This window comes from Emys orbicularis, chromosome 7, assembly GCF_028017835.1.
Source record: "Emys orbicularis isolate rEmyOrb1 chromosome 7, rEmyOrb1.hap1, whole genome shotgun sequence".
Taxonomy (NCBI): Eukaryota; Metazoa; Chordata; order Testudines; family Emydidae; genus Emys; species Emys orbicularis.
The window spans coordinates 68,632,656-68,648,715 of record NC_088689.1 but is presented as its reverse complement, the minus strand read 5'-3'; positions in this window follow the sequence as shown (position 1 = coordinate 68,648,715).

The window sequence follows — 16,060 nt, the reverse complement described above, 5'->3', positions numbered from 1 at the left end:
ATCTTAAACCTACAAAACAAGGTTTTACAAACCAGGAGTGTTGGTTTAGGTTCTTAAGATTATTTTTTTTAACATCAATTGCACTGTTTTAATGACTTTACACAGCTGTACAGAGATTACATTCCCTTTTATACACTTGGGTGCAGTTAAATTCGAATAGAAAACCCTTATGTTCCTTAGTAAATTATCACACATCAAACAGTAAAAAGGCAGTGATTACTGCCATAAAACTTTTATTCTTCTAAGAACAATCATTAACACAATCAGCAAAGAATAAACTCAGAACAATTTCTTCTTACTAATTCAAAGCTAGCAAAATGGAGTATGTCGGAGAAAAACTGAGTTCTCACTCTTTTGTTTGGGTACAGCAAGTCAGAAGCTTTATTCACTCTCACAGTGTGCAGAGGGAGAGAGCTAAGCAGGTCTCTCTCCCTGATACCTAATTACAACAAGCATTTATACCTTTCATTACAGAAAATAATGAGGGACAGCTGCATTTTGTTATACATAAGCCATCTTGATATCTTATTTCTTAATTGTTTTGACTCTTGCCAACATACAATATTTCCTATACCTTATCTACACAAGGTCTTCTACACCTTATCTATACAAGGTCACAATAACTTCTCACACAGTACTTTCTCACCCGCCTCACACAATCCTCGCTTCTACAAATCTCGCGTTATCAGGGCTACAGTTAGCCTGACTCTTGCTAACAAACTGTCATGCATTGCAGTTCTTTTCTGACAGTTCTTTTTCTGCTTCCACAAGTATAAAGCAAAATAAGCAAAATGGAGTACAATTTACTCGAGACAATTTCTCCCCATTTGGCTTTTGGCCTACAACAGGAGCCCACTAACCAGCCGATGCTGGCGTCAGACGCATCCACACTTCCCCTGTCCCTGGGGAGGCCCCATTTGCTGACAGAGGGCAAGTCATGGCATAATTATTAGCTCCTGTTTGCCCAGGGCCGGGAGACACTGGCTGCTCCAGTGACGCGAGGGTGGCAGGGCACTGGGCCAGGCTGGGGAGCTGTGCTCCGGGTGACAGTGTGTCGGGCTGGTTCCTGGGGCAGGTGATGGGGTCGGAAGGGGAGGGTCTGCATGCTCCTGGGCAGGGGTCTGGGTGAACCGCCCTAGCAATGCCAGGGCCCTTTGGGAAAAACAGACACTTGCCCTCTCCCTCTTAAGGATGGGCCCTTCTTGGAAGAGCAGCTCAGTCCTGGGCCCTGGCTGCTTTGCACTGCTGGGCTGCCCTGACAAGGTATGTGTGCACCTGTACGTGCACCAACGCACACATACCTATACACACATGCACACACTCACATCCACACGCACGCACACTCCCACCTGCACACACGCACGCATACATTCACACCTGCCAGCACACACACCCGCGTGCACACATTCACACCCACGCATACCCACTCACACCTGCATGCACACACAGCACACTCACGCCTGCATGCACACACTTGCATGTGCAAACTCACACCTGCATGCACACACTCACAGCTATATGCACACATCAGCGCACTCATGCCTGCATACACACACTCGCATGTGCACACTCACACTGCATGTGCATACTCACCCCAGCATGCACACACAGCTGCATACACACACTAGCACAGTCACACCTGCATGTGTACGGGGAGACTTTGGCAATCCAGTAAAGTACCTGAAACCACTATTACTTATTGCTAACAGTAGCCAAGTCAGCAGGGCGTACTGAACCACTATTGCTTGTTGCTAAAAGAAGCCAAGTCAGCAGGCCATAAATTGGTCATGCAGCGGCCTCAGCCTAACCAAGGCAGGAGGGGAGGAAGGGGTTTTGGGTGCCACAGACAGGGCAGCTTGACCCCACATCCTTCCTGCTAAGAATGTTGAAATTGCTGATATATGTATTTTAGAAAAACAGGAAGTCTGTCTATATGTGCCCCTGGGAATGTTTGTCAGGACCCCAAGCATAGGTGCTGACTTCTGCTCCTGCCGCGGGTGCTCGACCCCCCTCTGCCCCTGGCACCGTCCCCACTCCACCCCTTCCATGAGGCCCCGCTCCCTCTGTCACGTTATTGATTTGAACTGGGACCATATAGAGCAGGGGTCGGCAACGTTCGGCACGCGGCTCGCCAGGGTAAGCACCCTAGCGGGCCGGGCCAGTTTATTTACCTGCTGACGCGGCAGGTTCGGCCGATCGCGGCCCCCACTCGCCGCAGTTCGCCGTCCCGGGCCAATGGGGGCGGTGGGAAGCGGCGCGGGCCGAGGGATGTGCTGGGCGCGGCTTCCCGCCGCCCCCATTGGCCCGGGACGGCGAACCGCGGCCAGTGGGGGCCACAATCGGCCGAACCTGCCGCGTCAGCAGGTAAATAAACTGGCCCGGCCCGCTAGGGTGCTTACCCTGGCGAGCTGCGTGCCAAACGTTGCCGACCCCTGATATAGAGCATGGTTGCAACCAAAGTCCTGTAGTGGCACCAAATCTTGTATAAAGGGGGTCAAATGAGGTGTCTAAGACAAGGTTATGGTTTGCTGGTTATGATTATGCTGTCTATATGTGTGTATCAATTTTGTAGTTGAAGTTTTGAATATTGGCTCTATACTGTCTGTATTTCAAACTTACGCTATGCTTCTGAAAAACTTCCCAGACAAGTTGGTGTTAGCTCTGCCTAGCCTGCTTGATGGCCCATTAAGGACCATCAGCTATACAATTGACCCATTGAGAGAAGGCAAATACGCCTTGCAACTCAGCAAAGTATGCAGGAACTGGCCCATGTGACTCCAGACTCCATTTTGCTGTAATTTTCCACAGTAAGAACAAAGAGATGTTCTTACACCTGGAAAAGACTATAAAAGGCTGCTGCAGTTCCTCCATCTGGTCTTCAATCCTGCTTCTTACCTCTGGAGGGACTTTGCTACAAACAGAAGCTCTGAACGAAGGACTGATGACCCATCCCAGCTGGGGATGTACTCCAGAGACTTGATTTTGAACCTGCAGTTTCTATCACTGCTACAAGCCTGAACCAAGAACTCCCAGCCTTCTGTCCTGCACCTCCACACACCCCCAGCCCTCTGCCCTGACCTTGAGTTGCCCCCCAACACCCAGCCTTCTGCCCTGCACCCCCACCCCCCCAGCCCTCTGCCCTGACCTCCCCCCAACACCCAGCCTTCTGCCCTGCACCCCCACACACCCCCAGCTGTCTGCCCTGAACCCCCCCCACACCCAGCCTTTTGCCCTGCACCTCCACACACACCCCAGCCCTCTGCCCTGACCTCGAGTCCCCCCCAACACCCAGCCTTCTGCCCTGCACCTCCACACACACCCCAGCCCTCTGCCCTGACCTCGAGTCGCCCTGCTCAGCCCACTGCAGGCCTAGGTGAACAGAACCCCAGGCTGGCAGTGGGCTGAGCAGGCTGGTGGCGTAAGATCAGCATTTTAATTTAATTTTAAATGAAGCCTCTTAAACATTTTGAAAACCTTGTTTACTTTACATACAACAATAGTTTAGTTATATAATATAGACTTATAGAGAGAGACCTTCTAAAAAACGTTAACATGTATTACCGGCACGCGAAACCTTAAATTAAAGAGAATAAATGAAGACTCGGCACACCGCTTCTGAAAGGTTGCCTACCCCTGATGTATGTAATTGATTCCATTTAACCAATTCTAGCTCTCATCTGTATCTTTTTCCTTTTGTGAATAAACCTTTAGATTTTAGATTCTAAAGTGTGATTTGTGGGTAAGATCTAATTTGTATATTGACCTGGGTCTGGGGCTTGATCCTTTGGGATCAGGAGAACCCTTTTTCTTTTATTGGGGTATTGGTTTTCATAACCATTTGTTCCCATAACGAGTGGCACTGGTAGTGATACTGGAAAACTGGAGTGTCTAAGGGAATTGCTTGTGTGACTTGTGGTTAGCCAGTGGGGTGAGACCAAAGTCCTCTTAGTCTGGCTGGTTGGGTTTGCCTTAGAGGTGGAAAAACCCCAGCCTTGGGCTGTAACTGCCCTGTTTAAGCAATTTGTCCTGAATTGGCACTCTCAGTTGGGTCCTGCCAGAACCGCATCATTACAGTGGCGTAGTGGTGCTAGGATCCACAGAACCACGTCAATTAAGCTTTGGGTCAGAACCCCACGCTATCCAAATTTGAATTTTGGGATTGAGAGTTTATTGGTTAAAGATCAGTGACCATGAGCCAAAAAGCAACAGCAGAAGCAATGAAACTGCAAGCCCTGATGGAGAGCCTGCAATTTGAACATGAGCAAAAACTGGCAGAAATTCGAATGAAAGAGAAGCAAGCCTTGGCCCAGCTAAAGAAAGAAGCTGCTAAGAGAGAAGAAAAAGCACGTAAGGGGCGTCTGGAGCTTCTGGCTGCTGAGGAGAAAGCTCGACAGATGCAACAGGAGACAGCTAAACTCCAGCTCCAAGTCAAAAAAGCAATGGAAGAACAGCAGAAACTGTATCCTCTTGAAAATCCAGTTTATAACTATGTTGATATGTGGTATTACTCTGGGCAGTTTTCTGTGTTTAACCAGTTTTGCTATGGCCATGGAGAGGGGGATTCTAACCTGGGGGGGGGGGGGTAATAGCTGTTTGTCTGTGCAAGAAAGCAGTGTGTCTGTGAATGGAGTTTCTGAATGTCTGTCTAATGTCTCAGAAGTGAATCTGGAATTAGATCAAGCACAGAAAGATCTCATTAGTCAGGAAAATGTTTCTCTGGAGCAGATTAAAGTGGATGGTCAGGTTGAAGCCCTAACTGAGGAAGGAAAGGGTAGATTTTTGGTGGGTAATAGCTGTTTGTCTGTGCAAGAAAGCTGTGCCTCTGGTAAGGAAGAAGGTGTCTCCAGCTCTTCTTTATCTATGAAGCAGACAGAAGGTGCCTTTCAGCCTGTGATGGTTGAAAATAGTGTAGTTGTCTCAGAGTTGGTTCTGGATTCAACTAAAGCCCAGGAAGGGAATGGTCCTAAGTTTGTGTCTGCTGGGGAGAATGGCACTGTAACTAGGTTGCATCCAGTTAGTGTCTTAGCAGAATCCCAGAGACCAGACAATTCTGGTGCTTGTATTTTACCTGTTGCTAATGTGTGGTTGGAAAAGGGTGTAGCAACTCTGTCTGATCAGGGTGATATCCTAGCCAGGGCACAAGGAAGGCCGAAAGATTATTTAATTGTGTTACCTACTGATGGTGTGGAAACTTGTAGCAAGAAGGAAAAAATTCCTAAACTTGTGTGTGGCAAAGGAAAGGAGAATGCTTCTAACCTTTCATTTAGTGAGTCTATGGGTTTGCCTGAAAGGGGATTGTGTAGAAATCCGCCTGATGGGCCAAAGGTGATCCTAAATGTAAGTAAGACCCAGAAAAAGTTTGTTGCTGCTCAGGAAAGTGTTCCTTTAGAGCAAGCCCTAGGTGAAGAGGGTAAGGGCAGAATTTCTGTGAAGGGGGAACTGTTGCTTAGAAAAGCTCCTGGGAAAAGGAACCCTCATGGTAATCTGTGCAAGCAGTTTACTGCAACTGAAGGGTGTGAAAGTGATTTAATCAAGGAAGTTTCAGTTCCTAACCGCCAAAAATTTTCTGTTGTGAATGTGAATTTTCTGACTCCTTTTGAAAGATCCAGTGTGGGTAGCTTTGAAAAGGTTTCAGATGGAGTGAAAGCTATTAAGAAAGTTGAACAGTCCTATAACCAAGTGGCTGTGTTTGGCCAGCTTGTTGGGGAGACAAGGTTGTTGAGAGAGAAATGTCTCCATGCTGATTCTGTAAGTGAACAGACTGTATCTCAGGTTCAAAGGGAAAACTGGGTAGCTGAGTCTGCAGAGCAGAACAGCTGTGTAGTTAATCTCTGGAGATTGCAGGGGATGGTAGGTGCACTCTCATCTCTAGACACTTTGGATATGACTTGTGGTCTCTCAGTGAACTTAACATCTAATCCCTTGAAAGCAGAGGTTTCTAAGGGAAGTCACAGGGTAACCCTAAAAGGCCCAAACCCCAATGGTATTGAGCCAAAGGTGTGGCATGACAAACATGATTGTAGATGGACACTTGCAATAAATTTGTTATTGCTAATGGTAATTTTTGTAACTAATGTGTTGCTATTACCAAAAACTGTAAAAATGTATAATGTGCCTAATCTTTTGGAAAATCCCTTGAACATGTTAAAAGGAATACATGAGAACACACTTTATGTTAAAAGGCCTTGTTATACTGATGTTTCACAGTTAATGCCTGTAAACAGTATTGGAACTTTTCACAAGGAAAAAGACATTCCAGACCTAATGCGCTGTTTGAAAAGGGAAACTGAGGCACACTACCATAGTGCTTTCATGGCTAAATGCCAAAATTCCTATACTATGAACAACATTAATATCTACGTTGATTTAATGTTAGTTGGGTTCCAAACATTTGCCAGAGCTTGTATGGATAAAGGAGCTGTTTTCTTTAGCTCCTGGCAAGATCACATAAGACATACAGAAACCATGCTGCAAAAGCAGATCCAATCCACTATTGTTCTAACTAAGTTTTACCTTGAGTTTGTAAAGAAATTCAATCATGTTATTGAACATGACTTTGATGAACCATTTCTGTTATACACTGGTGCGGCTTCTAACCCAATACTAGCTGTAGTGAGACAGACCCAAGAATGGGGAGCTCTTGAGATGCAGTCAGTGATGTTTGTGTCATCCATTCCTGCATCAATTTTGCGTTGGGGGTGTCACGTTATTGATTTGAACTGGGACCATATAGAACATGGTTGCAACCAAAGTCCTGTAGTGGCACCAAATCTTGTATAAAGGGGGTCAAATGAGGTGTCTAAGACAAGGTTATGGTTTGCTGGTTATGATTATGCTGTCTATATGTGTGTATCAATTTTGTAGTTGAAGTTTTGAATATTGGCTCTATACTGTCTGTATTTCAAACTTATGCTATGCTTCTGGGAAACTGCCCAGACAAGTTGGTGTTAGCTCTGCCTAGCCTGCTTGATGGCCCATTAAGGACCATCAGCTATACAATTGACCCATTGAGAGAAGGCAAATACGCCTTGAGACTCAGCAAAGTATGCAGGAACTGGCCTATGTGACTCCAGACTCCATTTTGCTATAATTTTCCACAGTAAGGACAAAGAGATGTTCTTACACCTGGAAAAGACTATAAAAGGCTGCTGCAGCTCCTCCATCTGGTCTTCAGTCCTGCTTCTTACCTCTGGAGGGACTTTGCTACAAACAGAAGCTCTGAACAAAGGACTGATGACCCATCCCAGCCGGGGATGTACTCCGGAGACTTGATTTTGAACCTGCAGTTTCTATCACTGCTACAAGCCTGAACCAAGAACTTTGCCATTACTGTATGTAATTGATTCCATTTAACCAATTCTAGCTCTCATCTGTATCTTTTTCCTTTTATGAACAAACCTTTAGATTTTAGATTCTAAAGGATTGGCAACAGCGAGATTTGTGGGTAAGATCTAATTTGTATATTGACCTGGGTCTGAGGCTTGGTCCTTTGGGATCAGGAGAACCCTTTTTCTTTTATTGGGGTATTGGTTTTCATAACCATTTGTTCCCATAACGAGTGGCACTGGTAGTGATACTGGAAAACTGGAGTGTCTAAGGGAATTGCTTGTGTGACTTGTGGTTAGCCAGTGGGGTGAGACCAAAGTCCTCTTAGTCTGGCTGGTTGGGTTTGCCTTAGAGGTGGAAAAACCCCAGCCTTGGGCTGTAACTGCCCTGTTTAAGCAATTTGTCCTGAATTGGCACCCTCAGTTGGGTCCCGCCAGAACCGGATCATTACACCCTCCCACCCCTGCCCCGCCCCAACTCCACCCCCTTCCTGCCCCAAATCCTGCCCCAGCCCCACCTCTTCCCCGCCTCCTCCCCTGAGTGCGCCACATTTCCGCTTCTCCCCCTCCCTCCCAGCACGCCACCAAACTGCAGGAAGCGCTGGGAGGGAGGCGGAGGAGCGGAGACCGGGCGTGCTCAGGGAGGGAGTGCGGGGGGAGGTTGGCTGCCAGTGGGTGCAGAGCATCCACTAATTTTTCCCCGTGGGTGCTCCAGCCCCGGAGCACCCACGGAGTTGGCGCCTATGTCCCCAAGTCATGAACACTCTTTTTTTTTTTTTTTTTTTAAACGTATCTGGTTAAATTGATAATCAGAAGGAAACCTCTTGCTTGACCTTTAAAAACTGATTGCTAGGCAAGTTTTCTTTAAGGGATATGTCATTGTATTACTAATGTATGAATAAGGGGGAAAAGTTTGAGGTGGCGGGACTTCTCAGAAGGGGCTCTTCAGGGACGCTCCCTGTGGACGCATCTTGGGGTCCCCACCGGCAGACGGAAGTTTGGCCAGCAGAAGTCTGTCACTGTGCCACTCGAAGGCCACACTCAGCTTCGGTAATTATCAAGGGTTGGGGGTGTTTTATTAACCTGTTGCAAACGTGTGTAAGTGCTTGAGACTAAGTAAAGTTTAGCTTTAAGTGAAAGCACTCTTGTGTTGTCCTGTTTGTGCCAGCCATCTATGCGTCGGACAGCCGTGTCTCCCCACACTCTCACATGCATGCCCACCCACAGCTAGCGGTCATGTACTCCATCTCGCTGACCCAGCCCATCTGAGTGTGCAGTGCTCTTTCTGGGAAAGGCAGCCCCGTGGTTTCATTCCTAGCTGGGAAATCCCAGCAGTGAGTGGCTCTGTGCGGTGATATGTAGCTCAGCCATTTCCTCAGAAACAGCTCCATGGGAGAGCAAGACTAGATCCAGTTCTCAGCCCAGTCAGCAGGAAATGCTGGGTTTGCAATGTAGTTACTGGCTGGCTGGAGCCCGATCCAACAGAGAGGAGAGGAATCACCCTTAGACCAGGAGCTTCATCACCGTGACTGCAAACCCCACAAGCTCTTGAGCTGAGTTAGAGCGAGGGGGGCAGAGTACAGGTTGAGCCAGGATCCTGCTTCCTGTCTAGGCCTGACCCCGCCTTAGGCTTATGGGGGTTTTCTGCATTCAGGGTTCACACTGTGTTCAGCTCAGAGCCCTGCCTCGGCCTGCATGTGACGCGGTCCACAGGATTCCATCCAGGCATCTTGCCCCATTGCTCCCTCAGGGGCCCCTGGCCAGAGGGTCCCAGAGGCCAGGAACTGCCGGGGGGAGGGCAGGGTTACATTTCCCTCCAAAATTAGTTTTCAAACAGTGGCACCGGAACACTTTTACTAGTGGGGGAGCTGAAAGCCAGCCCTCTCACCTCTGTCCGCACCCCACCCCCGCCCCCGGAACAGGGCAGTGTCTACGGGAGGGGGGGACCTGGACAGGGGTAAGGGGGCCAGGGTGGACAGAGGTAAGAGGGCTGGCTTTCAGCCAGGGATCCTGGCCGTGGAGCTGGCAGCCGGGATCCCAGGCACGGGGCTGGGAGTGCAGCCCCGGGTATGGGGCAACAGGCAGGACCCCGCATGTGGGGCTGGGAGCGGAGCCCTGTGCTTGGAACCAGCAGCCTGGACCCCGCGCTGGGGGCCAGAAGCAGAGCCCCAGGCGTGGGGCTGGGAGCCCGTATGCGGGGCCAGGAGCAGAGCCCCTCATAAAACCTGGGGGTGTTGAAGCACCCCCGCACCCCTAGTTCCCGCATGTACGTCTGCAGTACTCCTGTGTGTGTGTGTGTGTGTGTGTGTGTGTGCGCGCACGCATGTGTGGTACTCCTGTGTGTGTGCGTGCAGTACTCCTTTGTGTGTGTGTGTGTGTTTCTGCGTTCGTGCGCTACTCTGGGGGGGGGCACGTGCATGTGTGCAGTTACTTCTGTGTGTGTGTGTGTGTGTGGTACTCCTCTGCGTGTGTGTGTACACGTGTACTCCCTCTGTGTCTGTCTGTATGTGTTCATGTGTACTCCCTCTGTGTGTGTGTGTGTGTGTGTGTGTGTGCTTGCACGTGGGTGTTTGGTACTCCTCTGTGTGCGTGTGTGTGTGCACATGTGCACACATGCGGTACTCGTGTGTGCGCGTGCAGTACTCCTCTGTGTGTGTGTGTGTGTGCACGTACAGTGCTTGTGTGCTCTGTGTGCGCGTGTGTATACACATGGGTACTCCCTGTGTGTGTGTGTGTGTGTGTGTACTGTGTGTGCGTGCATGCGGTGCTCCTCTGTGTGTGTGTGTGTTGTAATGAACTCAGGACAGACAGCTGCAAGGGCGGGGTAGAAAACAGTCCCAGAAGGGTAAAAGACCCTCCTCCCTATCAACTGAGGAGGGGTGACTACAGGTCAATCAGGTACAGCTGAGAAGGGGTTACCAGAGATCAGTTAGGATCAGCTGAGAGAGTTACCTAAGGTCAATTAGGATCAGCTGATTTCAACTAAGAGCTGCCTGAGACCTTTTTAAACCCTTCCCTGTGAGGGGAGGGGGGGAAGCCAAGCTGCCAGTAGGTGAGGAGTAGCAAGATACCAGGGGGAGGCTGAATTCCCTCCCATAAGTGAGAAAAACAAGCCTAAAAAATTGGCTGAGAGAAGGAGTGGACTGTCCGTGTGTGGCTAAGAGGGACTGTTTTACCCCAAGCCCATCTCGCCAAGGCTAAAAACAGCTGAGGCTGGTGAGACTGAGAAGGTGCCTTGCCACAGTGTGTACACTCATGGGTACTCCTTCTGTCTGTGTGTGTACACATACACATATGTACTCCCTGTGTGTGTCTGCATGTGCTCTGTGTGTGTGTGGGTGGGTGGGTATATGCATGTGCACTCTGTGTATGTGTGAGTGTGTACTCCCTCAGTGTGGTGTACACACATATCCCTTGTAGTGTACATGTGTGTGTCTATCTGGATCAGCATGTGTGTGCGACTGAGCTGGCACTTGTGTCCCTGCGCATGCACAGACAGACCTGTCAGTGTGTTTAAACAGAGCTCAGCTTTTCTCTGTAACTAAAGGGGAAAGGCTGCAGCTTTCTTGTCGGGGAACCTGTCCTCCCTTGGCAGTTGGATCCTGCCTGCGGCTCTGCCTGTTCAGGACTGACGCAATGGAACAATACGTGACTTTTGCTTTTTGTTCCCTCCCGAGCAAAGATCTCTCCCATGACGCCACTAAACCCCTCCTGGGACTTGATGGCAGGTGAAGACGTCATGTGTAATCTGGCTGCCTAGCTCAGCTCCTCGTGAGAACCTAGCGGTGATGGTCAAGGCCTGTTTCTGCGCTGGGAGTGGTCCAGAGGCCTGGCCCTCTGCTGGCTGCGGCAGGAGTACGGCGGGGGAGAGCCATGGCCTGGTGCCCAGTGCGTCTGACTGCACCTGATCAGCGCTGCTGCTGTCCCTGGGGATTGCTTGCCTGTGCAGCTGTGGACTCAGCCTGAGGCCCAGCCCTGTGGGGGATAGCAGGGATGGGGGGCTGTTAAGGCCCCCCCAGGCAGGGCCAGCTCTAGTTCAAGGCCACCCCAAGCCAAAAAAAAAAAAAACCTCTGGGAGCGCAACTGCCAAAGCAACAACAAAAAAAGTCGCCCCGCCCCTGAAATTGTGCTGCCCCAAGCACGTGCTTGGTTTGCTGGTGCCTAGAGCCGGCCCTGCCCCCAGGTTGGACCCTCGCATGTCTCCAGCCAGCATGTGCTCCCTGCACCAGCAGCCTCATGTGATGGGCCGGGCCAGGCTAGGCTAGGGGGGAGCCCCGCTTTCAGCACAGAGGCCATGCGTGTCTGAGGGGAGCCAGCCTCCTCCACCTGCATGACACCAGCCCCTCCTCTTAGACCCACGGGATCACTCTACAGCTGGCTCTGTGCCTCCCTTCTGCTTCCCAATCCTGGGCCCGCTGCAGGGGGAAACTAGCCCAGCATAACTTAGAGCATCCTCACCCTAAAGGCTGCTCTCACTTATGCCGTCTGCAGGCAGAGGATCTGGCAGAGCTCTGTGACCTTGTCCTGCTCTGCCACCCGCCGCCCCATCTATCACAGCCCCCCCGGCTGAGCCCTGTGCTCCATGGCACCCGTGTGACAGGGCAGTCCAGAGCTGCCTTGTCAGGGCAGACCAGCAATGCAAAGCAGCTAGGGCCCAGGACTGAGCTGCTCTTCCAAGAAGGGCCCATCCTTCAGAGGGAGAGGGCAAGTGTCTGTTCTTCCCAAAGGGCCCTGGCATTGCTAGGGTGGTTCACCTAGACCCTTGCCCAGGAGCATGCAGACCCTCCCCTTCTGACCCCATCACCTGCCCCAGGAACCAGCTGACACGCTGTCACCTGGAGCACAGCTCCCCGGCCTGGCCCAGTGCCCTGCCACCCTCGCGTCACTGGAGCAGTCAGAGTCTCCCGGCTCTGGGCAAACAAGAGCTAATAATTATGCATGAGTAGAAACTTACCCTCTGCCAGCAAGTGGTGCCTCCCCAGTGACAGGGGAATCGTGGATGCATCTGACACCAGCATCGGCTGGTTAGTGGGCTCCAGTATTGGCAATGAGGGTAAAATTCCTGAACCCCAGCTCCCTGCAACTGCTCAGGGGAACCCCCCCACACACACACACGCAAGTGCACCCATCACACTGGTGTACCCATGCACACATACCTAGACACACGTGCACACTCACAGCCGCATGTGCACACCAGCACACTCACACCTGCACGCGCACACTCATGTGCACATTCACACCAGCACACTCACACTTGCACATGCACACTCACTCACCCACAGCTAGCGGTCATGTACTCCATCTCGCTGACCCAGCCCATCTGAGTGTGCAGTGCTCTTTCTGGGAAAGGCAGCCCCGTGGTTTCATTCCTAGCTGGGAAATCCCAGCAGTGAGTGGCTCTGTGCGGTGATATGTAGCTCAGCCGTTTCCTCAGAAACAGCTCCATGGGAGAGCAAGACTAGATCCAGTTCTCAGCCCAGTCAGCAGGAAATGCTGGGTTTGCAATGTAGTTACTGGCTGGCTGGAGCCCGATCCAACAGAGAGGAGAGGAATCACCCTTAGACCAGGAGCTTCATCACCGTGACTGCAAACCCCACAAGCTCTTGAGCTGAGTTAGAGCGAGGGGGGCAGAGTACAGGTTGAGCCAGGATCCTGCTTCCTGTCTAGGCCTGACCCCGCCTTAGGCTTATGGGGTTTTTCTGCATTCAGGGTTCACACTGCATTCAGCTCAGAGCCCTGCCTTGGCCTGCATGTGACGCGGGCCACAGGATTCCATCCAGGCATCTTGCCCCATTGCTCCCTCAGGGGCCCCTGGCCAGAGGGTCCCAGAGGCCAGGAACTGCCGGGGGGAGGGCAGGGTTACATTTCCCTCCAAAATGAGTTTTCAAACAGTGGCACTGGAACACTTTTACTAGTGGGGGAGCTGAAAGCCAGCCCTCTCACCTCTGTCCGCACCTCATCCCCGCCCCCGGAACAGGGCAGTGTCTACAGGAGGGGGGGACCTGGACAGGGGTAAGGGGGCCGAGGCTGGGGGTGGGCGTGGGGCCCTCAGCCAGGATCCCAGGCATGGGGCCGGCAGCCGGGAACCCGGGCGCAGGGCCAGGAGTGCAGCCCTGGGTATGGGGTGGCAGCCAGGACCCCGCACGTGGGGCTGGGAGCGGAGCCCTGGGCTTGGGACCGGCAGCTGGGACCCCGCACTGGGGACCAGAAGCAGAGCCCCAGGCATGGGGATGGGAGACCGCATGTGGGGCCAGGAGCAGAGCCCCACATAAAACCTAGGGGTGCTGCAGCACCCCCGCACCCGTAGTTCCCGCACCTATGTTTTTAAAGAAACAAAAGATTTTTTTGGGGAGGGGGAGTTTCCGTCAAAATGTTGTTATTTTTCAACAATTGCAATGAACATTTTTGACTCAAACAGAAAATGCATGTTTGGTTTTTCAGTTTTTTGGGGTCTTTTTTCCGTTTTTTTTTTTGGGGGGGGGGGGGATTCGCCAGAGAGGAGAAGAATGACTCAAAACCTGGCAAAGGATTGAAGATTTGGGCCTTGGTTCATTTCATCAAAAATTCCAGGAAAAAACAACAACAAAACCCAACATTTTTCATATTGTTCCTGTGGAGGATTCTCCCACCCACTTTTTCAATCCCTGGCCTGTTGAGTTCCTGGATGGAACTCAACATGGATTCACCAAGGGCAAGTCATGCCTGATGAACCTGATTGCCTTCTATGATGAGATAACTGGCTCTGTGGATATGGGGAAAGCGGTGGATGTGATATATCTTGACTTTAGCAAAGCTTTTGATACGGTCTCCCACAGTATTCTTGCCAGCAAGTTAAAGAAGTATGGATTAGATGAATGGACTATAAAGTGAATAGAAAGCTGGCTAGCTTGTCAGGCTCAACGGGTAGTGATCAACGGCTCGATGTCTAGTTGGCAGCCGGTATCAAGCGGAGTGCCCCAGGGATCGGTCCTGGGGCCAGTTTTGTTCAACATCTTTATTAATGATCTGGATGATGGGATTAATTGCACCCTCAGCAAGTTCGCAGATGACACTAAGCTGCAGGGAGAGGTAGATACGCTGGAGGGTATAGGGTCCAGAGTGACCTGGACAAATTGGAGGATTGGGCCAGAAAAAATCTGATGAGGTTCAACAAGAACAAGTGCAGAGTCCTGCACTTAGGAAGGAAGAATCCCATGCACGGCTACAGGCTGGGGACCAACTGGCTAAGCAGCAGTTCTGCAGAAAAGGATCCGGGGATTACAGTGGACGAGAAGCTGGATATGAGTCAGCAGTGTGCCCTTGTTGCCAAGAAGGCCAACGGCATATTGGGCTGTATTAGTAGGAGCATTGCCAGCAGATCGAGGGAAGTGATTATTCCCCTCTATTCGGCACTGGTGAGGCCACATCTGGAGTATTGCGTCCAGCTTTGGTCCCCCCACTACAGAAGGGATGTGGACAAATTGGAGAGAGTCCAGCGGAGGGCAACGAAAATTATTAGGGGGCTGTGGCACATGACTTACGAGGAGAGGCTGAGAGAACTGGGGTTATTTAGTCTGCAGAAGAGAAGAGTGAGGGGGAATTTGATAGCAGCCTTCAACTACCAGAAGGGGGATTCCAAAGAGGATGGAGCTAGGTTGTTCTCAGTGGTGGCAGATGACAGAACAGGGAGCAATGGTCTCAAGTTGCAGTGGGGGAGGTCTTGGTTGGATATTAGGAAACACTAGTTCACTAGGAGGGTGGTGAAGCACTGGAATGGGTTACCTAGGGAGGTGGTGGAATCTCCTTCCTTAGAGGTTTTTAAGGCCCGGCTTGACAAAGCCCTGGCTGGGATGATTTAGTTGGTGTTGGTCCTGCTTTGAGCAGGAGATTGGACTAGATGACCTCCTGAGGTCTCTTCCAACCCTAATATTCTATGATTCTATGAATGATGGCTCGGCTGCCCTGTATCCCAACGCCTAGAGCAATGGTTAAAGCCTGCGGGATCGTTGCTGGCCCGGAGCTGAGGATGCTGCCCCTGAGCAGAGGAATCTGGAACAGCTGTCCTGGCGAGCTCCCACACAGCATTGCCTGTGCAAAACCCACTGTGGCCTGAGCCCTTAGCCAAGCCTAGTCTGATAGGGCCCAGCCGGGATTTTCGCCGTAGCATTTAGCAAGCTGGCTGTTGGCGGGGGGTCTGTCTGGTGGTGTGTATGCTGCTGCTCGGTGCTCTCCAATCAGCCGCTCAACAGGGAGGGTTTGGGATCTCTGCTCCCTGCCGAACCGCTGATTGGTGGCCAGCCAGCAGTAGTCTCCATGCAGCTGTGGCACTTCAGCCTGGGTGGCTGGGGATTACCTGGGCTCCCTCGGGCCTTGGCCTGAATGAACTTGCTGGGGGAGAACAGGAGAGGGGCATGAATGTGGAGAGGCGGGTTAGGGGAATCGCCCTGCCAACCACAGCTTACAAAAGACAAGCCGAGGTGGGGCATCAGCAGGTGAGAGGGTGCCCATGGGCTGGGCTGCTGCAGCCCAGCCTTTCAGGATTGCTTTTTGCCTTCTTCGTTTGCAGCCTTGCTGTTCTCGGGGAGGGGGGCAGTCTGTCATCCCATTGAGGACAGGCCAAGAGGAGGCACAGGCTGCAAGCAGACCTGGTGGGGAGGCCCAGACTACATCCAGCTGTGATTGCTGGGCAGGCGGGAGCTGCCTGTTAAAGGCGAGTGCACTGAAAATGTGTGGGACCACACAGAATCACCGGCTGT